At 42.1% G+C, this 25,156-nt stretch overlaps 1 long non-coding RNA gene across 1 annotated transcript in view; it reads right to left on the reverse strand.

Annotated features, from left to right (window-relative positions):
* Positions 1-25,156, reverse strand: part of LOC146592475 (uncharacterized) — a 104,057-nt gene that overhangs the window by 10,641 nt on the left and 68,260 nt on the right. The window lies entirely within an intron of this gene.

Genomic DNA, 25,156 nt, shown 5'->3' on the forward strand with positions numbered 1-25,156 from the left:
CTTTTACACAAACATAAGGACACTGTGCATTCAGGACTTGCAGTAACCAGTTGCTTCAGGGCACCAGGTTATAGACCTTGACAAACAGCACCCTCACATCTGTGGTGAGCAGCTGGGCACAGAAGTCTACAGCAGAAGGTGCCTGAAGTAATGACACATGGTGTCTTCCAGACTGCCCCTTACTGAGCAATGCAAAGAAGAAAACAAAGCATGTGAGGAAAAACAGTATCTTTAATTAAAACAAGCTTTATCTGACTTAAATCACTGCACAGTTCTTACTACCTCTGCCCCATGGAGCTTCTGCTTGGTGGAGTCAGGCAGATGATCTGCTAAGGGTGAGCAGCAGAGAGCTGAAATCCTGGCTTGACAGTTTTGTGCAAAATAAAGGAGGTTTAACTTCAGGGATTGAAATATCAGTGAAAGTGCAAGTGAATCTGGTTACTGGAAAGCCAGCACCCAATATGCATTTCTAATGTTTCAGGGGATGATGCTGTATTAAAGATGATAGGATAGCAAGCCAGCTGCTGGCTTCGCAGCACTTGGAAAGGAGCTGGGGACAAAGTTCCTGTTTATGCAGAAGTGACTGAGTAACCAGTAATTTTGGGAAGAGAGCATTACACACTCCTAAAGAGCAGTCTTCCACTGGGAGTTTTTCAATTTGTGGTCAGTTGTTGCAGTGTGAGATTCACAAGCTGCTATCCAATATGCCTCAGGCTCGGGTCATGGCTGAACAACTCAGAGAAAGTCACCCAGAAACAGCACGGAATCTGGTTCCTGGCAAACAGGGAACAGATTTGGGACAGGGATGTAACATGCACATGGAGTCACACAACATACACATATACAAACACAAGAGAGGAATGGCATCTAGTGTAAAAGGCTGGACACACATGTCACCAGGAGYGGATAGTAGGGGAAAGGACTTTTACATCATAAGCTACGCCTGCACCTCTGGACTTCAGCCAGTTGCATATTACTATCCAGAATATTGTGCTTTCTCTGTCTTCCCCTTGGCTGAAAACTTTGGTCATTTGTTTATCCACCAGCTTGCTTTTGTGGCTTTTGCTGTTTGCCCTAGGAGCTGAGGAAAGGAGAAGTGACCCATGTTCTGGAGTGAGAAGGGAAGCGACAAGTCTACGATTGTTTTGCCAAAGAATCCAGAGACTGTACAAGTCAGACATAGCATGAGCATGCATTTGGAGCCTGGACTCATCCACAGAGGCATCAGAAGGAAGTGGTCCTGCCACACTGGGCTCTAGTTGTCTCTTGTATTCAAAAAACCGCCTGTAACAAACCTTATTGAGCCTTGTTGAGCCCCTACACAAGCTGAGATCCTGCAAGAGGGCTGCTGTTTGAGCAGGCCTTGCCTGGAGGGCTCCCAAGGACACGGGGCTCTCCACAAAGCCATGCTGGGAGTCAGGACCCCTGTTCAACCAGCACTGAGCCCAGGGGCAGCAGCGTTAGGGGCAGAGGAAGGAGTGGGAATGGAGAGTGCTTGCTGAAAGGGAGGGATGTTCACAGCCCTGGGGTCCTGGCTGGATACCAGCACAGGTAATTAGGTTTGCTAAAACAAAACTCCCCCCGCACACACCTCCATCATTCCCCAATCCAACTCATTTTATGGTTTCGATAACGAGCCCCAGGCAGGGGATGGTGCTCTTTCAGGAGCACCCCTGCCCCCCAGTTATCAAAGCAAGACAATGTTTGGTGCAAGTCTCCACTTGTGCTGAGGCAAAGCAGAGGGAATTCAGTGGCGCTAAGGGAGCACAAATCTCATTTTGTGAGTGGCAGGCTGCATTCACCAAGTGATGCTGTGGCTGCAGTACTCTTTGGCCTCACTGTGGCCAGGATCTAATTCATGTTCCTTCTCTTTTCTGAGGTCTTTGTGGTAAAGCAGAAGTCTCAGTTCCCAGAGTGTCAAACCCCTGCTACAACTCTCCCCCTAAATGCTAATAAATAAAAAATAAAGAATAAAATTTAAAATTAGTAAAATAAAAAGTAACTTAGCCAAGCACTGTACGTGCTAGAATTCATTCAAAGGATAAACCCACAAAAAAAGGCTGTCTAGTCTTTAATAGGAAGAACACAGTTCACGGCAGGCTGTGCTACACTCAGATACTAGAAGTCTCGCAGGAACCCAAGTTCAGCACCTGGGACGTGACAGTCACTGGTACAGTGATTGCTTGAAGTCTAAATATCTAAGAAAAGAAATTAATACACCTCTCTACGCAGAAAAAAACGTATGCCAATATGTCCAACTCCACCAGTTTACTGCTTTCCTAAATTTGTCCTGGAAACTTGCCAAGCAGTGTATACTGGATGTAAAACATTGCAGGCTTGTGACTGCTTTCCTTTGCTTTTTCAAGTCAGACAAGACTTTTTTTTTTTTTTTTTTAACTTTTTTTACTTATTTTTCCCAAAGGAGAGAGACAGAGCTATTCCTCCTGTAAAGAAGGTGAGATCCTGAAAAAAGTTTTGCCTTTGTGTGCATGGCTTTACATTTCTCCCTTTCTCAGCTCTGAGAAGTGTTCTGCTTTAAAAGAATAACATGGCGTGCAGATGCCTATAAATGGAAGATGAAATTGTTACTATTAAGCCTAGGCCCTGCCAAGGCAAACAAGTGCAGGGCAAACTGTATGTGCAAAGGAAGGGAGTTGAGAAAACTCGAAGTCAGCTGAATCATAACTTCACTTTAATTTTAACATCACTTAAAACTACATAAACACAGCCATCTTATTAATAACAAAACTAGCTCCTCGGCAGAGCTGTTGTTTGGAAAGCCAAGCCTGTGCACATGAGTGCAATGAGAAGAATCTTGCAGGAGAGACATGCCTTCCAGAGCTATGTTTTAAATCTAAAATAGTTGAGATGTCTGAGACGCAGCAACTTTGCAGGAACTACRAATAGCATTTGATGTCTCTACTGCTGTTCGTCAGGGTCCTGACCTCCTTGGGCGTATGAGTTTGTCACCATCAGCACAAGGAATAAGAGAGCCATGGGGCCAGCTGCTACCTGTTCACATGGGACACAGTGCCCCTGAACTAGAAAATGCTTGCTAATTGCAGATGCTACCTAGCCCTGCTTTCTGCTTTCTCAGTGAAGGCACAGGATGATGCATGAGAACCCTTGCATTCTCCTCCTTGCAGGCTTTGCAAGATTAGTATGACCTTGAATGAGAAAATCACATGCTCACACTTTTAAGTACATACAGCCCAATTGCACATGCAGAAGTCAACAAGGTGCAGCAGTATAAATCCCCAGTGCATTTCTCCACTTACAATTTTGACTTGCCATTGAGGGTTTTCTGTGGGTTATTTGAACACTCGACGCAAAAGTGAGCAGGCTCTAGGGGTGCACCATCCTTAGCATTTATAGCTCAGTCCCACTATTCTGTTTGCTGTTTAGTAAAATGCAGAAAATACTGCTTTAATAATTGGGGAGTGAAAGTGATGAAGATGCAGGAATGGTATGTAGGAGCTTTGAGATATTCCATGGCAGACAGCAGAGCAAAGTAAAAGATTTTTACTGTTGTCTTCCAGAAGTGATTTGGTATCTGATAATCTTCGGGTGAGGAGTGAGAGAACACTGATACAAAGCTCATTCTTTATTACTTCTGACATTTTATAACGACAAGCTGGCTCAGCAACTCCCCTAATATATAGCCCCTAAAGCAAAGATACAATTCCTAACACATTCTTAATGAAACTCCCCTGACTTCCATGGCCTTGTGTTAAAGCTGAATTTGGCCTTGTCAGTGAAGTACATTTAGATTTCCAAACTGAAAATTGCCTCTGGATTCCAGAGGGACTTGAAAAACTCCCAGAGTACTGGAGTATAGCAATGAGATTTATGTTTTTCTCTGACTTTTCATTACTCAGTAATACATTTGTAGGGCCAAAGCAAAGCCAGATCTGGCATTCTTTACTCCTGATTTCTCTATTACCCAGGGAACTAAAATGACAGTGTAGACTGGACCTTTAATGCTTTAAGCCCCAGAAGAGCTTTTCTAAGGTATTTTCACAGCCTCTGGAAAGAATGTACACATGTATGTTTGAAATATAAGGACTTGATGCTTTATCTCTCCCCAGTCTGGGGAGACACTAGTGACACAGATTCCTGTGCAAAGACTGAGCAATGAAGCCAAAAAAAGCTCCTTCTGTTATTTATTTGTAGGAAAGTAGCACCTCTGGGCTCCAAGTGGATGGAGACTTGGTCKTATTGGGCAATCTTTACTCACTGTCAAAATCAGTCCCAGGTGTGGAAGAGAGTGACRGCTGAATAGAAAAGACAAGCACGTGAAAGGAGGAAAGAGGCACAGAAAAGGTCATACAGAGCCAAAACAATCTAGCATGGGCTCAAGGTTTCTCAGCAGCCCAGGCAAACTAARAATCAGTAAATACAGAGCAGCACGCAAGTCAGGGAGACACAAAAGTATATCGGACAGAAAAGATTTCTATATCGTAAAGTCTGAGTCCCACTGTTACCAGCAACCACATCCCCACAGTACCTCTCATGAGTGTATCAAGACATCAAGAACTATGGATAGTTTGGATGCTTGTGACAGGGCTTTGGAGCTTAGCATTGTAGCAGAGCAGCATTTCTCAYCCAGCTGGGCATGAAGCACTGTCAAACAATGGGCTGTGAAATGACTGCAATTTTTTTATTTCATTATTTTATGTTCTCACATGCAAACACACAGCCAAAATGAGGAAAATAAAAAGAGGGACATGTCTTCTTTTTAGCAAGCTGTGAATGAAAATTATTGTGGCCACCCTGACAAAACAGTCACTGGCTTTTCTCTTTTAGGAGCAGTAGTCATATTATCAAAGGTTGAGAAGCCTAAAATGAGAGGTCTCTGGAGGTCTTTTTTAGCTACATTTCTATGACTTTATGGTCTGAAAATGACTCAGGATTTTTTTATTACTTTAGTATTGCTGTTTTCCCTCTATTCCCATTGTCTAAATGTATTCATGGGCAGTCTGTACCAAGCTGTTCTTGTGCCAACATTGTACAATAGTTTAAATAGCTCTCTTCCCTCTCCAGTATTTAGGCTCCTAATATATCTGTGGAGGCCAGTCCTATCTTTTTCAGCCTTCATTTCAGTAAATTCAAGAAGCCAAGCTCTTCCAGTCTCTCTTTGTAACTGCACTCTTCTGCCTGTTACAGGAATCCTTTTCCACACTTCCTATTTCATTAACATTGGTGGGATAATGGTAGTTCTACCAGAGTTTGCTGCCCAGAAAATATTGTCTAAGGGAAAGTTACTCAGCTGTAGCTGGACACAAAGCGAAAGGGATGTTAATGGGAAGGGGAGCACCACTATAGTGCCACTCTCTGGTAGCTGAGCTGGCTGTGAAGTGAGTTTTATTGCCATCATAGTCCTTCTGTGCTTCACACTGCTTCTCAGTAGCTCAGATAGTCAAGGCTACTACCATTTTTTTTTTCTATCTATTCCTGTCTTGGTATTTCTCACTATAGTTTGTCCAGACCCATGACTTCAAGCTGGATGACAGTGTCCACTCTACTGAGACTGAACAGCTGTCTGTGAACATTGTAGACACTATAAACCGACTCCCCCCTGGACTCTGATGGCTCCCAGAGCCCTATTCTGAGGTCAAACCCTTGTTTCCTGTCACCCCTGAGCAGTGGCATGACCTACTGAAGCACCCACCTTTCTCTCAGATGGTTTTACTCCTTGGTATGCTGTAAGTTTTAACTCTCTCTGGGCCACCAAAGATGAGTCAGTGTGTGGAGAAGGGTTTACTTTGCACCAAGTCCTGAGCAATAAAACTTACGGGGGACAAGGTGAGGAGGGGCCACTGCTTGTAGAGCACAAAGAACAAACATCTTGTTTCTATCCAGCTGGAGAACAGGAATAAGCTGCAAAGGAAAAGAGAAGCAGACTGAATATTGAAAAGCCACCATGTACTAAAAAAAATGTAGCTGCATTTAAAGAGAAAGGGGAGACTCACACTCCAGGAAGGATTTTATTGTTTGCATTTGTAAGACACTAAGCATTTTAATGATGTGTTAATGACCATATTCTATTTGGAAGAGATTCATCACACTGCCTTTTCTTTATTTAAAAATGAAGTATCTAGTCTTAGCTGGTCATTTAGGATCCCTCTCTCCTGAAGGGATGGAGATCTGTCTCTCAAAGAAAGCTCTAACACTATTAAACAATAGATGCACACAATCCCAAAGGATCAGAAACACCTCCTTATTACAATATCACATATTATTCTCCCTCCGCTGCAAGACTCACRTATTCACAACCATCATTCAGCTCAGGAAAAAATCATTTGGCACTTCCTTGCTCTATAAATCACCTTCTCCCTGCCCAAAAATTGCYACTGACTATATCCACCCACTGCTGACCTGGACCAAACTGAAAGGGTTGATTTAAAAGCAAATGTCTTAGGCACTTGTTAATGTGTGAACCAAGACTTCCCAAAGGGCCCAGTGCTGTATCCAGCTTGCTGGTGCTGAGAGAGGACCATCCTATGAGAAATCTCTTTTTACTCTATGATACATTAGGCAAAACTGGAAACTCAAAATCCTGAGTGAACATTGATGATGGCAATCTTTATTTTAAATACTTCAGGTAGGGACTGCAGAGTTGGCTGCTATGAACAATTGTCGCTATTTCTCGTTCTCTGGACTATAGACTGCAGGTAGAGATAAATCATGAGGCCTGGCCCCTGCTTCCACCACTATTCATGTCAGACAACTCTGTTTACTCACTGATCCACTGCATCTTAAAACTAGCTATGATTTTTTTTGCTGGTGTTGTAGTGAGAGTGGACATGTTTCAGACCTCCTCTCGTCTGCTGCTTAGAAACAGTCTTCTAATTTTGAGTTTCTAATTTCATTCATGGCTGATTTTTAACACTTTCTTTTTTTAAAAAAATCTCTTTATAAAGTACCTTTTATAAAGGTAAAGTATCTCTTTATAAAGTATAAAGTAAATAGTTTGTTAGCAGGGCAAAATCTGTTCTTCATTTAAGGCTTTGAGATCCCTAGACTGTGGCACAAATCAAGTCACAACTAACRGCATTTTCTGTTTTTCACAGTTAAGGAAAGTGGACTTTGTGGTTCAGATATTACTGTGATCTGTGTTGTGTTGGAAGACATGTTTTATATAACAGCCGTTTTATCTGCAGCATTAGTCAGAGCTGACTTTTCTCTGTCCTTTGTCCTGGGGCTCTGTTTTTTGGCACCACCTGACATTTGACTCAAGAATCAGTCAGTATTTCCGTAATGATTAACCCACTGATTGTGARCATTCATAGCTCAGTGTTAAATATGGGAATACTTTGATTTCACAGATGCCAAGTGACCGTTGCTAACCAAATAAAAACGTGCCTTGAAAGCCACCCTCCAGGGCACTGTCAGTCCTTCGGGGAGGCCTCGCCAGGCAGTCAGGAGAGCTCTTTCTTTTGGCTGTGTTACACAGCTCTTCTGATACATTAATTACAGTTTAGCAAATAAGGAGTGATTGGATTCAATGACAATTTCAAGGAAAGTGTTAAATAAATAATATTGGCACTGGAAAAAAAAAATGAGGGAAATTACATTTTCAGGGGAATTTAACTTCTTGAAATATACACTTGTGTTCAACTTTAAGCCATTTTCTGTCCCTTTTAAAGCCAACTGGTTTCTCCAGAAATGCCAGCAGTTTTCATTTTTAGCTTCTCTGAAAGTCTTGGGGATTTTTTTAATCTTCTCAATGTTTTCAAAAGAAAACACGGAACCAGAAAGTCAATTCAAGCAAACAAACATATGAGAAAATAAAAAATGCCTGATTATAAAATGAAACATTTCAGGTTTTCTTCTCTTGCCATTCCCCGAAAAATTAGGAAGAATTAGGTGTTTTATCCCTCTCTTTATTTTGGTAGGAGTTACTTAGAGGTTCTGTGTGGGTTACAGGTGCAGCAGGGCAGCCAGCAGCTGTGGAAAGAGAGTAAGTTGGGAAATCTGCTATCCTTCTCTTTTTATCTAACTCAGGTGTCTTCCTTTGCATTCAGGCAGACAGCAAGAGGTGAAATGTGAGGAAAAGCCAAGTTCTTCAACATAGGACTTGCTAAGGGCATGAAAATTCTTTCTTATCTTTAGTGGCATGTATCCGCAAACAGGAAAARCAGCTCTTTTTTTTCCATAATTGTTGCTCAATGTAGGTGAGTCATTGCACTGAGTGTGATGGAGCAAAACTTTCCTAGTTCCCTGCAAATCATGGAGAGACTCTGAGAAAAGGATGCAGTGATAAGCAGCGTAACCAGGAGTGGAAAGAATATGGYCTCTAGGCTCAGAGCACTCAAAATACGAATAGTCTGTTAGAAGATAGAAAAAAAGCAGGTCAGAATATGGACCTGCTACTCCAGTGATGCAACTCTGACCTGAAATGACTGTATATATGGGTCCAAAAGATCATGGGATGTTTGTAAAACAGATCTTCTGTCTTGTGTAAGCAAGAGGATAAAATTATCCTGGCAGCAGCTGTTGTTTCCCAGAACGAGGATCAAGGCTGGCTGTTTTTCTTGCAATATTCAAGACATCAGGCTTTCTTATCTTCATGATTCTGCAGCACTCTTCCTATGCAAGTGGTCTCAAACATGCACGAATACTTGTTCCTCCCTGACACAGTATCCATTAGCATGGCATAAGGTTCATCTTAACATCTCACACCATGTGAATTTGCTTCCTTACTGGTTTCTGCAAAATAAAAAACAGTAGAGGGAAGAATGATGAACACAGAGTAAAGGGAAGACAGAAGAGAAAAAACAGAGTAAATCAAATGACTTTGACAATATACCATCTTGCAGCAGCCCCACAACTTGGGTGACAGACAGGTTGAAGATCCTTTATAAAGCTAGAATTGAAATCCCATTTTAGTTCTTAAAGACAACAYGAACTTTTCTGAAATCTGATTTAAACGTGTGCTCAACTAGAGTTGTGAAGACAGATCCCATACGTGAGGATGGCAAACAGGTCATTCAGCCAGTCCGGAGAGGAAGCAGAATGGTTGGAGGAACAGATGTCTCGCCACGTGACGTCCGACAACCCRGCACCACCAGAGGAGATGAGAGAGCCGGAGCTACGCAGGGTTCCCACTCCAGCAGGTTTGGGGCTTCTTTGGGGCTTGCTGCTTTGCCGGCTGGCTGCCATCCCACACAGCCCATTCAGCATCATGTTTGTAGGTCAGGCGTGAGCTCAGCAAAGATAAAGTGCCTTTCCACCACACCATGAAATCTCACTGCTCCTCCTTCCCCCTCCAGAAAGTCCACATACTTCAGTTGTTATTTTCCTGGGCAAAGGGGAGGGTGAGTAGTAGATTTGCTTTGTTACTGGCAGCACTTACCACTGAAGTGTGGGCCTGCATCTGCTGCTGAGATTCAGAGGAGATGGCGGAGTGGTCAGGCAAGCATCAGACCAGAGCTATAACAGCATATTTAATTTACAAGCAGGAGGAAGGTTTAAAATTTCTGTCCTTGTGTAAATGTACTCATGCAGCATTCCTCCACCTGTCTCCCAGGGAGCCAGGCTAATTGCCRTAGGCTAAGGAACAGAGCCCAGGCCAATTTTCAGGGCACTGTAACCAAGAGGACAGAAATATTAGGTGCTCAGTAAGGGCCCAGGATATCATTGGCTGAGGGGGCAAGTGAACACCCGGCTGGCTAGATTATATCTATTGCAATATAAAAGCCTATTCAGACAATAAAGAGATGTGCAGCCAGATACTAGCTGTGACACGCAAGATGCATTAAGCTTCCAGGTTCAATCTGTCCTTCACAATCTGGCTTCCAGAGCTTGCAGTCTCCGTCACCCAGATCCAGTGATTTGTGGATGTGTCCCTTTAGTGTTTGTCATACTAAGAGCAGTCTCCTGACCACTGAGCTGTGGCTTCTCCCTATGCCACAACTCTGGCTGTAGTTTTGCTTCATCAGGCTCAGGGATAGGAGCATCACTTCCATCCTGTCAATAATTTCACTTTGTTGCAATTTGTGGATTTTTTGAGTGCCTGGGGCAGTATCTCCTGAATTATGACTCACTCTTGGTGGGAACAGGAGAAAGTAAGGGTATCTGTCAGCTGTGGGAAAGCTCTGCCTCCCTCTCCTCGGAGTTGCTCACTGCACTTATGGGAATAATGCCCCCAGAATACACTGCGACTGGCCAGATTATCAAAGATCTTCAGAGGAGATCTTTTCACACGGTGCAAAGTGCCAGCCACTGAACAGCTAACCTGATATTGAAGGACACATTGCATTACAGCCTCTGAACTGTCTTTGTTTTAAAAGTCCTGTCTTTTGTGTGTAACACTAACTTTCCGTCTCTTTTTACCTTCTCTGGGGCCATTCTCTGCATCTGTTTTTCAGCCCTTATTTTTCTTCTCCTGTTCAACTGCCAGACAGCTTCTCTCTCTGTGACATGACCATCAGGTTGTGGGTTCAGCTCACTGAATACAAATTTTGGACATCTGTTCTAAACTGGTCAGCTAAACTCCCATGGCTGAAAGAGAAAGAGATACTCCAGAAGACAAGTCTTCCCTGACCATTTTGATTTCTCAGTTTGGCTGGGAAAATTCCTTTCCTGCAACCACCTATATCTCTCCAGCAACTATAGAGGAAGTCTCATTTATAAGCCACCCACTTTTTAGGTGACCAGACTATGGTGAGATGAATCCTGCCCCTACCTTCAGAAAACTGAAACAGGAACTTTCTCCTGTGGCTTCCCTAGTCCTTTTTAATTGACCATAAATACATAGGAAGTTTGGGGCTTTTTCTTCTTGAAAAAGTAAGACTTGATATGACGAGATCATTAGGAAAGATTAATGACAATACCCAAGTAGCATTTTCCACCTTCATTTCATGTCAAAGCTGTTGCTTGGTTCGTCTGTATCTAATGAATATAAGCTGCCATCACTAGATGTGACAGCTGCTGTCTTGCTCAGTTTACAGAGACTAGATGAGAAGCTCTGCAGTGAAAGCTGTGAATTCACACCACTTCTCCTAGAAATCAGGCTGTCTCTCTACCACCACAGATCCTCAGCACAACCAGGAGCTTTGCTCAAGGCTTCACTAGTGGGCTAGACTGGACCTTTTCAGCCCCTTAAACGCTTTTAAAACATAGTATCCACAAGAATCACTTCACCTAGGACTTGAATACAAATACTCCACAGCAGGATAAGACTCTTCTTTCTGGCACAGATTTACTGCATGGTCTATAGATCAGCTAAGGATGGACTATCAGTTCTGTTCAGCATGGCAAAAATGCCTTTCCTTTACCCTTCTAACATGCAGATAGGGGACATGGTTGTTTAACAGCACCCAGGAACATCATATAACCCTATAGGGAAGGAATGGAAGAATGTTGCCTCCAGTTTAAGCTGGTATTAAATCTACATTGCCAATACCTAGCATTTGAAAATCATAAGTTCTGCTCCAGAAATCAGTAATTCAACTTTAAAATCATAAAGGTTTATTTAACATGAAAACATATGAAAGGGACAGTGTTTGATTTCAAGTTTTTAACTCTTAAAATATAAGTTTCTAATTGTACAGGCCAACTCTAAAAGTTAAGGAGTCCATTATTATTATTAACTAAAACTGAGAGGATATGCAATTATCTGACTCCAGCAGCAAGGGTTTTAGGCAAAACACCCCTAGTTTGGGGGGAAGGGAAAATTTTAATGAAGGAGTTTGATGAAAGGATACAATTCTTCCATTTTTCCCCTCCACCCCAAACCTGGAGGTAGAAATGTGAATCTAGATCARTTTAAATCATGACTTCAAGCTATGGGGTTTTGGCCCAGTCAGCGCTTACTGTTCAAAGCATGAACATATCAAAGCATGAACAGTTTTACATGCAGAGAACTATCTTTTACCTAGAAAACACCCCTTTCTCTGACTCCAGCTAGATGAGCTGTTCAGATATGACAGAGCTGAGTAAAGAGGTGACCATCCCTGGACCCTTGCCAGTCTCCTCCTTACCATCACTGCTGACCAGGTCCTGAGATCAGCTGGCACAGGTGACTGTAACCACCATAATGCAGCTTCACCAGGACAGCCCAGGTTGCTTTCTGGAAAAGTTACCATGCAGCTGAGCTGGTCAACTGGGAAGGGAATGGAGGCAACAGAAATGAACAGCTGGAAAGTAATAACTTTCTAAGGGGATCAGCTGCCACTAGAACAGCACATCTGATCACAGCTTTGCTGCCAAGCATCTGCTTTCCTCCTACCTCCTGATACGGTCCAGCTTCTTTGTTCTGACTCTGCTCTCTCCTTCATTTCAGACACTGTTTCTCAAATCCACATGCATCCTCTTGGGTGCAGAAACAGCTCAGCAAYTCCCTGCCAGTGTGTTTGGGAATTGCCCTCATCCCCTTGTGTGTTCTGACTAACAATGTCATGCCAAACAGGCTTAATCAAGCTCCCTGAACAACTAAAACCTCCAGGGAGTCCAAATTTGTATATTTTCCTAGGCAGAGTAATATCACACTGAGTATTGAATGACAGTTAAAAACCGCATGTGGATCTTGCTCTATTATAATACATCCTCAGCCCTAAGGGGAAGCAGTGTGGTTTAGTGATTCATGAAACCTGGATTTTATTCCCAGCTCTTCCACTGCCTGCTTGGGTGACCCTAGCTAAGTTATTTTACTCCCCTGTGCTTCCATTTGCCATCTGTGAAAATGTGAGGGTCAATACTGTCTCCAGCTCAAGCACTTTGATATCTTCCAAAGGCAAATGCTAAACATTATGGCTGGGAATATTGGCTCCACGTATCATTTCCACATGGAGTTGCACCCAAGTAGGCTGTGTGCTCCACACCTTTCCTCCTTACAGATATGCATTTTCCCCCACATCTTGGTGTGCATCTGCAGACTCCATGAGGCTATCCCATTTCTTTCCTCCTGTGCCTTAACTGGCCAGGCCCAATGCAGTTGGGCAGCCCAAGCTGTAAGCCACAGATGTGCTGTCTCCGCTGCATGCAATCCATGAACAGAAGGGATCTCAAGGCATGGAGCAGGATCTGGGGACCAATCCAATATGTCCTTCTAGTAAGCACCATGTTCAGTGACAGCTGTGTCATTCCTCCTGCTGTGACAGATATGTATTTCATTGCCTGCTGTGCTAATTTGTGCATGTTGGGAGAGAGAGAAACAGAGAGGCCTGGGGAGGTTCAGTCACTCCTACCCCGGCTCTCCAAATTTCCCTGGAGTGAGAATAACCTGAGAAGAAAGTCTCTGGAAAAAGAATAATGCCTGTGATATAAAAAGTTCTGTCCTATGGAGAGGTAGTAAACACAGACAACCCCTCTGTATGTCAGTACAAAGATGTGATTGCCTCTCTGTAGGTTACATGGCCCATTTGCGACCTACTAAAACACAAACAGTTAAGCTCCCAAAGACCAGTGGGTGACAAGCCCTGCCCTTCCTTTGAGAAATATTCCCATATTCCCCAGGTTACAACCCACTAGATAACAACCTTGAGCTGAATGTTATCACTACTGAGATTTCTCACCACAGCAACATACAGGATACTTTTTTGGTTTAGTATCCACTCAAAAAAAAAAAAATGCATACAGCTAAATAAAGTGAAGGTTCACAGATCTGACAAAGCCTTTCAGTGGGAATCTGGGACGCTTTTCAAGTGTTACCGACTGCTTTATTTTCCCATGGCTCTTTCCAAGATAATAATTGCTCCGCAGATGTTTCCCTCAGGACAGTGAGATGTTCAGGTACTGAGGCGAAAGCTGAGGCTTTGGGCTATCATTCACAAAGCTACTGTTACCTGCTGTGTTCTTACAGAGTGCAACCTTTTCCCATCACAGAATTTCTTAGGTGTCTGGTTTATCAGAAACACAGTAAATTTGAGCCCGTTGGCTAATTGTACCTGATTTATATGAATGACGCGGTTGTGTCTGTATGCAAGGTGAATAAGAAAGGGAAGGCACTTCACTTCTGCCACACATGGTAACTCGCACATGCCCAGAAGCACAACTCTGAAATATGTTACTCAGCATGTCTGAAAGTCAATGCACTTACACATCTGAAAAGGTTTGAGCATCCAATTTGACACATCACTAGCTTTTATATAGCTGCAAAGACAAAAATGTAATTCTTTGTCTTTACCACCTCATGTATGCATTTCTTCATCCTTAAATTGACAGAAGCAATGTGGGATCTCCCTTTACTAGAGGCTGGGGAACCACCCTGGGAGGAAGGAACTTTGCTTCATGTCCTCAGTGTCACAGAGGAGATGGTAGATATCTTCCTTCCTAGTAACACTGTGGCTTTGGCATCGCTCTTTCAAAAATATGGCCCATTATACAAGTGCATTAGGCTTTGGGAACAGCCATGACCTCACTTGGTAGATGTGAGGCCTGTAAAACCCAGCTTCATGAGCAGTCACTGAGCCACATACCAGTGTGGACAATGTTTGTGACCATTTGTGATCTGTATAGTTATTCAAACCAAGATGATGAGAGGAAGAGCTCATGATGGTAGTGTAACCACTGGGCATCTGCTATAAGGCACCTTCTTAGTGGGCTCCCTGGGGAAGATGTTGCAGATGCTCACTGCAGTCATGCTAAGTGATATATGGACTAAACGTACTTCCAAGGAACAAGAATGGTAGATTCAGGAAGCTCTGTGGCACCCCACAACCAGCAGTGGGGATGTCTGTGTTGCATGAGGATTTCATTATGCTGCCAAGTGTAGAGTCACCTGAACCTGCTCCCCTTGAACCAACCTCCAAGCAATGGAACAGACACTGAGTCTGGCTGCTGCCAAGYTGCCTTAAGTCCAAAGCAGTGGAGTTAATCCAAAAGTGGGACAGACACAGACCTGAAGCAAATGAAAGGAGTTCCATGAGACAGGAAAATCATTTGGTCAAGGAAAATGGCACAAGGCTGCTTCCTTCTTGCTTCTGAGACCACTCACAAATTACTGCTTTTATCTACCATGAAACGGTCAAGGGGGAAAAAAGACCTGACTCAGTGCTGCAAATTAACTGTGCTTCCCCAGTGGAATATTGTCCTTTTCCTATTACCCTCCCTCTCCAAAAAGGATGACCACCTAATAATTCCTCCTCAGGACCTGAGCATGAAGTTGTTCTGATAACCAAGAACAGTTACTTTGGTGCACAGAAAATCTCCTTTTCCTCCCCTTACCACATGGCAGATTTTTTGGAGGATCTACAAAATTAGAAGGAGCAACTTACTCTCTTTCCTTTGCTGCTTTAGGTCCAGCCAGCCTCTGTGTCGTGGGCCATATGCTTCCTAACACAAAATAGATTCTCTTTTTTCTGCAAGTGCAGGGGAGAGGAAAGGGATTGAGAAACCCTGAATGCAGTTGTGAAACTTGGCTTTAATTTGGTTGGGCAGAATGCTGAAAGATACAGAGGTCTGGCCAGGCAGGGATTTGTATGGAGTTAAAAGAAAAATATATTCTTCCTTATATTGCTCTTTTTAAATTRGTCTTTCTTTGCCTCTCTCCCATATAACAATAGAGGGAATATTTTCTGCCTAGTCACATTCTCTCACACACACAAACCAGCCTAGAAAAGAAGCCAGATATATCACTTGGGATCTTATCCAACAGTCTCCTAGAAATAGAAAGCCAACAAGAGAAAACACTTGGTCACTGCCAGACTCCAGTGCCTCTGTCTGAGCTCAGCTCCTTGGAGCCAAAGCGGTCACTGTAACATCAGGACATTGGATTTCATCAAAGCTGTGTTCACTGCAAGGAGCCCTACTTAGGAAAGGCAGACAGCCTCACATCCGATCAGAGTGATCTTTGATCTTCAAAGCACCCTGAGAGCATGAGATGATGCTGAGAGCCTGTACTGCCACCTGCTTTTGGCCAAAAGAGGCAATGCTCTTGCACCATAGAAAGTAGCAGGAGCTGTTTTCCATGGAAGCATCTATTTCCAGAAGCTCAGTCTCTGTCTCCRCTTCAGTATTGTTGCTGTAGCCTAAGTATGCTTTGGGGGCTGGGCAAAATTGGCTTTGGCACTTTTTTTTCCCCCCAGGACAAACAGGCCAAAAACTAACACTACCCTCCTCCCCCAGAGCATTAGGATTCAACTTGGACAAGTACCTTGCACTCTTTAAACAGCAGCAGCAGATTCATCTTCCCAGAGAAGCTGCCTAAACTTACCAGGCTGGGCCATCTGCAGCATCTGTTTTATAAGCAAGCATAAAAACCTCTTTGCTTCCACACTGCACAATCTTGTAGGAGAGGGAGAAGGCAAGAGTAATATCTCCCTCCAAACAATCAGCTAATTAATTAGCACGTGCCTGAGTGTAATGCTTTCAGCAAAGCCTTGTCTGTGTGCTAATTAGTATCATTAGCTGGTGCCCTAAGGAACAAGCTTTGATTACCCTTCTCCTACAGGAACAGCCAGACAAATGTTCTCATTGGTCATAAAATTATCTCAGCTCTTTTTAAAGCCCATCTACAGCCTTTAACTTTCTGACCTGCTGTGCTGATGAGTCATCCATGTACTGAGTGAAAGAGATCACTTCTTATTAGTTAACACCTGCAGTTAGATGGCCTGGCATGCAGGTATATAAAAAAATAGAGCCTTTTATGAGGTTAAGCTTTTCCTGTAGATTTACATATTCTTTTAGCCCTAGCTGTGGTCTGACAGAGAAGACCATTTGGTTGGATTGTGCTGCCACAAGCAGCTCTCTAACCCAGGTTCCTTGGTGATCCCTCAGCAGACTGTGTAAGAAGAAATTAGGCTGATCTCTGTTATTATTTCACTATCTCTGGATACGTTTGACCTGGAACCCTCAGATCTCGCTTCTAACAGACAGCATACCCCAGACACTTGGGTCCTCCAAGCTCCATGCAGTGAAGGGAAAGAGCAGAGCACCTTGTATAGCATCCCACAATCTCCCTRGTCTTTCCTCCGTTATGGAATATATCTCAGTGGACCTGCCCTCTCTACTTCTCTCTGGATTATGACGTATAATGGACACTTACAAAAAAACATTTTTCCCAAGGCAGAACATGCTTCAKAGAGGTTCACTAAGTAGGCTGGGATGCCACTGTCCTTGGCATGCCCTTCCCTTTGGGCCCAGAGAGGCTAAGCAAGACAATGGGCATTGGCAGCCTCCACGGAGCTGGTCTGCTCCCCCCAGGGTAGATGGGGAACCACATCCAGATGGATAGGAGAGATCCAGCAAATAAAGCAACAAACCAGCTTGTGGTATTAGAGTGGTTTGCCATACACTGGCTAATGGAAGTGGGCTTTTGATAGAGCTGGACAGAAAAGGGGGGAAAAATACCACCAACAAAGTCTGTGTTTGAATTTCTTTCCATAATCACCCTGCCATGCTCAGATGCATTTTCTCTGTTGAATGCCCACAGGCCTTCTAGAGATTTGAGTTTTACTAGCAGAAGTCACATTTCAAACCCATGTGCTCATACATTTTGTGAAACTAAACACCTAGCTCTACGAATGAAGACATTGGTGTTTTATATACACACTCCTCTTCAGACTGGAGTATAAAACAAGCTTGAAGCTTGTGAAAACAGGTATAATTAGCCATGTCACTCAGCTTGAGATAAAACTTGATATAACCTACATTTAAAAAAAGCTGCCAATTGAATGGATGTACAATAACAGTGAACAATCCTTTCTTCGCAGCCAACTTATTAGGATGAATAGAATGATGCAAATTACTTAGTTCAAGGAAGCACTTCTCTGATAATTAATGTCACACTGCAACAGTCATGAACAACTCCTTCACCTCTCTATGGGCAGCCTTTTTTAATGCTGGAACACTGAGTGTGGTGGAATGAGTGAAATGCTACTTGCAAGTGTAAGAAATCAGAAACTAACAGTGTCATGGAAAGAAAAAGAAAAGAAAGGAAAAGGAAAAGGAAAAGGAAAAGGAAAAGGAAAAGGAAAGGGAAAGGGAAAGGGAAAGGGAAAGGGAAAGGGAAAGGGAAAAAAAAGAGAAGAAAAGAACTACAGTAGTGTCCCAGTTCTGACAGATAAGTATGATAGGGGCTGTGGTTAGCAGCTGAATGCCCTTTTGGCTGCAAAGTAGATGGGAAAATAGCTCTTAGTGGATATAGAAGAAAATGAAATGCAAGCAGACATGTTTTTAGTTCTCCTAGATGAGGACCACCATATGCTTTTACAATGTTCATAAGGAACAAGAGTGAAGCAGGAATCCCTGTGTAAAATCCTAGAAGTGTTTTTCAACCCACAGGAACAGGATCATTGTCCAAGGACCTGAAGAAACAATAGATCAGTGTACTGCCAAACTGCGCAAAATGGCTGACTCAGGCAATTATCAGAGCCACTATCGCCAACCAGAGCAATATGCCCAGACTGAAAAGGAGTAATAGAAAGACATGAGAAGACTCAACTGAACCAGTCATATGCCAGTTTCAAAATCAGGGCTGGAAGGAAGCCATGAATAAATCGTACGAGAAATTTACAGATGTTCCCATTCATCTTACTGTCAATCTGAGCTGGCAACCAGCACGAGGGCTCAGCTGCCTCTGGAGAGAGGAGCTCTTCAGACAAGCTGACCTATCACCCCATGTAGCTGAATGAGCAGCTGAGGTGTAAGCTGGAACGTCATCATATGCCGTTTCTCAAGAAAGTGTTGTGGAGTATGAGCCAGTGTCCAAGAAGCCAGGACTGATTAAACTGCCTGGCCTTCTGACAGCACCCAACATAGGCAAAAAAATGGAGAACCTCAGCCAGTGATTACTAGGCAATGAAACCCCATTTAACATGCTATATGGTCATATTTTATCCAGGAATGACTTTTGGGTCGTATTATCTGAGTAGTGCTACCATCAAGCAAATGATCAATTTCCTTATTTTAATAAATTAATTTTAAAAAAAATCCAATTTACTCCTACAATGAACAACAAGAATATTTGACAGGCCATTTTCAAATTTCTGCATGTGGCCTTGATAGCAGCCACAACCACTGCCCTTAATACAAACACATGTAATACACACATATACTCCTCCATGCTACTGGTTTTAGCATGTGCATTTAACAGTGCACTGTTAGAGTGCACTTAGTACTCAGCCCAGAGCAACAGCAAAAAAGGAGAGTGAGGTTCTTAAAGTAGAAAACCTTCTCTGACTGGGAATCTAAATCTTAATCTAGAACTACAGCACAGATCTCAGTTCAAGATCCAGTTAGCTCATTAGAATAAATCATGCATCCAGGAGGAAGAAACATCTGTGGAACTCATAAATCCTTGTTTGTGTAACAGAACAGACTGGTTAATGGCCATGGATGTCCCTGCAGCCAAACATCAAGAGCAGGATAACAGCAGAAGTTACAAGCTCATTCAAAGAAACTCAAAGGAAGGTTCCCTGTGTAGACCCTGCTGCTTAGGCTCTCTCTTGTTCAGCCTCTCTTAGGCATTTCTGGAAAGCAGATACTTGGCTAGGTGTCAGCTATTCTGCTCAGTAAATATCAGAATAGATGCCAGAAAATACCTTGCCCATTAGAAAATCGAATGGAGAACAGACTCATTTGGTCACAAGACAGATGTTTATTTAATCACCAGTCCACCTATATAGTATTAAGATCGGCAGAAGAGCCTTTGAAATCCTGCTTCCAAAGAGCTCTATCCTAAGTTAACACTATCCTTCCTCTCTGATCCAAGTTGTAGTTCTGTAGACTTTAAGATCATGGCTAGCATATTAACTACCTGATCAGAACATGGCATTACAGGTTCACTTTGATGTCTCTTATAAACAAGATAAAAAGGCTATTGGATTGTGTTACGAACAGTGGGACAGTGTAATGCTGGAATATAGGAAGCAGAGAGTGCTTTATTTTCTGAACATGCTTATTGAGGAAGGATGTGTGCCTGCATCCAACAATGACTTTGTCCCCACTCTTCCTATGCTGGAAGAAAATGTAATCAATSTACTTGTCCAAACCTGGTTCTCTTTAGCTGATGAGTTTCTGGAATCCTAGAGCAGAGCATAGTAATATAGCACAAAGTTTCACAACACGATAATGAGCCACTATCCTTGTCATCACCTGTCCTGGCTGACTTGCTCATGTGGCCTGCCCAGTTTCTGAATAAAAGCTGATTTGTCTGGGATGCAGTTATTTTTAAGAACATGTATCAACTGATCACTCACAAAGCCTTCATTATTTAATTCTGCAGTGAGGGCTTTGCAGACGTGAAAATGCTTTTATATGTTGCACATAGCTGTTAGCTGTATATTTTCTCATTTTATTTTCAGAGGAAAAATTGGAACAAAGATAGCAGAACTAAACCAGAGCCCCTTTTTCTTGCTGGTAATCCTCTTGGGCCTAATCCAATTCTGTGTCTCCAAGTAACTCTTTCCTCTCTCACAGTCTTTGCATCCATTTCCTCCCTCACAATATTTGCTTGAAGAAACCTTGCATACCCTGCTAGCAGCTGATCTGCAAATATAAGCGTTTGTTAGTATCATCAACATCTTTCCCACATTTGGGGCTTTTCTTACAATAAAGTGAGTCAATATTTCATAAACCAGTTCATGCTCCACCTAGCCATAATCTAGGTGTCTAGGCCAATGAACATGTCATTGTTCTCCTGTAATGGGGGAATCAGCAGCTGCTTTCTGAGTACTAAAAAATGGTATTGACTACTAAATGGTGTTKCCATGGCTGCTAGGAATGGGTATTTTCTGTTTTGGGGTTTTATAGAAAAAAGGCAGGATCAGGAAATTTCCTCTGGAGAAGAAGATTCCACATTTTCTTCCTTACTTAGGAGCAGAACAAAAGCACACAAAATTTGAAATTTCCCAACATAGAAAATTCTGAGGAAAGAGGCTCAAAATGTTTTTCAGGACAGTTAAAGTTCTTCAGGACCTAACAAAATGGGACTTTTTTTTTGTAGTTTTGATATTTATCTTATAATATCTATTATAAAAATAGAATGATTGCATTTTTAAAAGATTAGATGTCTAAAAATACAGTTTCTAACCAGAAAATGTTAGACCTTTCAAAAAATTATCTTGAAACAGACATTCATCAAAATCTATGTGTGTGCCTGTCTCCTTCCCTACACTGTTGTTTTATGAGAGAAAAGGTGTTTCATTGGGAAATTTCCAAATCACTTTTATTTCACGATGTTGTCTGGTTTTGTAGTCTTTGAATAGTGGTCCTCTAAAATCGAGAGCAATAAATATTAGTTTAAGTTTGACTATACAAATTCTCCAGTCACTTCAATCCTACATGCCTCTGAAGCAGCTGGTGGATCACTAACGACAATGAAGCCATGCAGAGTCTGCTTGGGTTCACAGTGATGTTCAGAATCACAGGTCCAGATACAACCAGACCAATTTCTCTTTCTTTCCTCTCTYATTGAAATTAGTTGAACCAAGAGCTTGGAATGTGGGATCACAGAATCATAGAATCACAGAATCGGTAAGGTTAGAAGGGACTTTTGGAGATCATCTAGTCCAACCCCCCTGCTCAAGCAGGGTCACCTAGAGCATGTTAGACAGGGTTGCATCCAGGTGGGCCTTGAAGATCTCCAGAGAAGGAGACTCCACAACATCTCTGGGCAACCTGGTCCAGTGCTACCACACATTTTGATGATGGCAACATTCCATTGTCAATATAGGGAAGATTTCTTCATCAGAATCGCCAGGACCATTCAATCATTGAGGCATCAGAGCTGGCCACCAAAGGCTTTTCTCAAAAAGTTAGACACTTCCCATACAAATGATGCTTACCTTCCAGAAGGACATTTGAGAGCCAGCCTGGTGTGTCAAAAGGAAGAAAAAAGCTCTCTGATCAGATGATTTCCCCTCACCTGTGCTGAACAGACAAGGATCTATAGGTCCTACCTATTTTTCATGGAAGCCAAGTTTTCTCTGAGGTTTTGTTTTTAAGAACATGTACCAACCAACTACTCACAAGACATCCTTTCTTTAATTCTACAACAGAGGCTTTGCAGAAATGAAAATGCTTTTATATTTTGCACAAAGCCAAGCGCCCATATATATCTCTCTTTGTTTTCAAAGGGAAACTTGGGACACAGAGAGTAGGAGTAAATCAAAGCCTTTTTTTTTCCAGCCCTCTTGGGTTTGGTCCAGACTCTTGAGTAACTATTTCTGTACTTTCTAGACAACCTTGCAAAGCTATAGGGCTATGTCTGTACTGTTCATGATGCTTCGACTGCTTTTGATGGTTGGGCACAGTGGCCAAGCCATCACAATGGCAATCCAAGGAAGAATCACGCAGCAATAGAGGTCGTTCCACCCAACATGGCTATCATGAAACTGGGTCCAAAAACCTGCTTTTCTTCTCCAATGACTGCTGATAAACTAGAAAAAAATCCTATCAAAAATGAATGGAGGCGGACTGGTTTAAAAAACAGATTGTATCCATATTGCTAGTTGGATGACAATGTCTATGTCAAACCCTGGGGTAGTCTAAATCACAAATGCCGACTAATGCAGCTATGTAAACATCACAGGAAGCATGTCATTACTGCCTAACATTTCCATTTTAAAACACTTGCCTTTTTAATTTATACGTGATTACAGAAACTATGAGGTGAATAAGCATGGAGGCAGTTCTAGCCCTTAACAGCATTCCAGACCCGTAGTGTGTCACTGGTCAAGGCTCCTCCTACTCTTCTGCCAATGCTTTCAAATTGAAGCACAAGGCTCCTAACATCTCAGTCTTGTGTATAAATATGTGAGTAACAAAATCCCTGCCAGCATAGGGCAGTACTCTGTTGAATCTGGAGCCTCTCTTTCCCCTTAGAGAAAAAAGTTCTTAACTGAGRACCTAGCTGTCTCATAGAGGATTTGCTCCAGACTCGGCCCCCATGCCCATTCAATGACTCATTTGAAAACAATCAATTTCTGACAGTCTTTGTTTATGGATATTTGAGCAAATAAATGTCAGCTCCTCCTCTCTGGTTATTAATGATGCATTTGCTCAGCTTTCCATGCACAAATTCTGCATCCTTATCTGATGTCTCATCTCAGACACAAACTGAATGACCGAGATAAGCCATGTGCATCTCCCGTACTTCAGCATCATCAGCAACAGCTAATCTCCTCTAGGATCATCAACCGAGCTATACCTGCAGGGCATCCATGGGGGCGGATATTRTAACAAGAGCTAGCATCTCTTCTTGTCCAGATACTTTCTCTTGGAACTCATGGAGGGGAGGGCAAAGCCTTGACTAAGAAAAACAAGATTAAGGTGACCCCTGCAAGGATGGCCTACACTACCAACTTGCTAGTCAACTGAAGAAATTAGGGACCTCCTGCTTCTCCTTTCCCATCAAAGCATAATTCTTACAGGGTTTGGGATATAGACCACTGAAGACTGGCATCAGAAGAATATAGTAAAGCATAATGGATTTTTTTTAAAATAAAAAATGCCAATTCATGGCAACTTAAACTATTCAAAAAAACACAGGTAATAGTATAGAATTTTTCTTTGCAAATAATGGTATTTTTTAATCATCAAAAATGTATGCTCTAGTTTTTCTCTTTTATTCAAAATGCATTTCCATTTGAAACTGTTTACTGCAGATTTTATTTTAAAGGTTAAAATCTAAGCTGAGCATTCCAAAAATTTGATTTATCAATGCCACCTTTTACAATTTGCCAATTAAAGACAGGAAAAATAAACAAAATGTTCAAAATCTCGAAAATTTTCCTTAAGAGAAGAGTTTCTTGCATATATCTGCATTTGTCTATCAAAGGCAATTGAATAGTTTTGACTCCACCAGATAGGTACAATGACAGTAATGAAATAATAGACTATAGTAGCACTGTTACTTTAAGCTATTCATCATCGTGATTTTTTCTCCACCTGTTTTTCAGACATTATAAATTTAAAAAAGAAGCATGACTAATGTCTGTCAGAAACTATTATTTAATTTTGTTCATGCACTTGTGCAAACAAAAATTGAGACTTCTCAAATCTCATTGATTCAACTGATTTAAAATACATGTCTGTACCGGTAAAAGTTCCCACTCTTTTTCTCCTTTGCAGTCTTGTGAAGTAGAATCCAGCTGCTCATTTTTCTAATATAAGTAAGTCCCTGATTAGCTTCTTTCTACACTTGCAGTTACTGTAGCAAAGAAATAGGCATGAAAATTATTTTATTGTTTTTGGAGCCAGAAACCTGCATTGTTCTTTACTTCCTACTTCTCTCAAGCTAGGAGATTGCAGCCTCAGCATTCATTGGTCCCAAAATGCTCATGAAACTTCCTATAGTCCCTGTTTCCAGACAGAATTTAGGACTGTTTTTCGTCTGAGATACTCGTGTAGCCTTATTGCCAAATTGCCTGAGTGTATCGCAGTCTTCTCTGGATTTATTTCCCAACATCTCTGGGAAAACCCTTAGTTAGGAATCAGACTAAGGCCCTTCCCAWGCCCAGATCTTTCTTAGGTATCTGACATTTATTCAGGTGGAAAACTCCCACTGATTTCCATGAAAGCAAAGCTGTTAAGTACACTGGAGGCCAACAGATACAAGCACATAATTATGGCAGCTTAGCAAGTTACCACCTCTTCCTCTGAGGTTTAAGGTAACCCATTTCACCTCATGGTTCAGGCTGGGTCAAACACAGGTGCATTGACTGATCGGCAATAACTCAATTCCCTTAGCTTTTTATGAGTTTATGAGCTTTTTCAAAGCAATAGATCTGTAATCTTTCTGAAAAAAAAMCCCACAGGTTCTTTTATACAATGTTAGTATTCTGATTTACATTTGCAGCTCATTAGAGATCAAGCAGGACTTGAAACGTTCATTTATTACCTTTATTTTCTCCCATTTTACTTGTTTGCTTGCATGTATGGGAATGCACATGTATGTCTGGGAGCAGGATGTTCTTTTTGGTTTTAATTTGCAGCCATTTGGGGGGTAAAACTGATCTGATGGATCAGTTTTCAAGCACTCTTCTAAAASTGGCTTACCTGGTCACATACTTCCAGAACATACATCTGCATCAGACTCTTGTGGGAGCTATATTAACATCTTCAAGATTGAAACATGTTTTCTGTCATTTGTCTGATGACCTTCATATTGGCTATTCCCATAGATTTAAAAGTATGGTGACGCTTTAAAAATAATCAGTGATAAAAGTTAAAAGAAGAAAAATAAAAGGAATCATCTTTTGCTATTGCA

This window comes from Rhea americana, unplaced genomic scaffold (genome assembly GCF_003343005.1).
Source record: "Rhea americana isolate MKP2758 unplaced genomic scaffold, rheAme1 scaffold_33, whole genome shotgun sequence".
NCBI lineage: Eukaryota > Metazoa > Chordata > Aves > Rheiformes > Rheidae > Rhea > Rhea americana.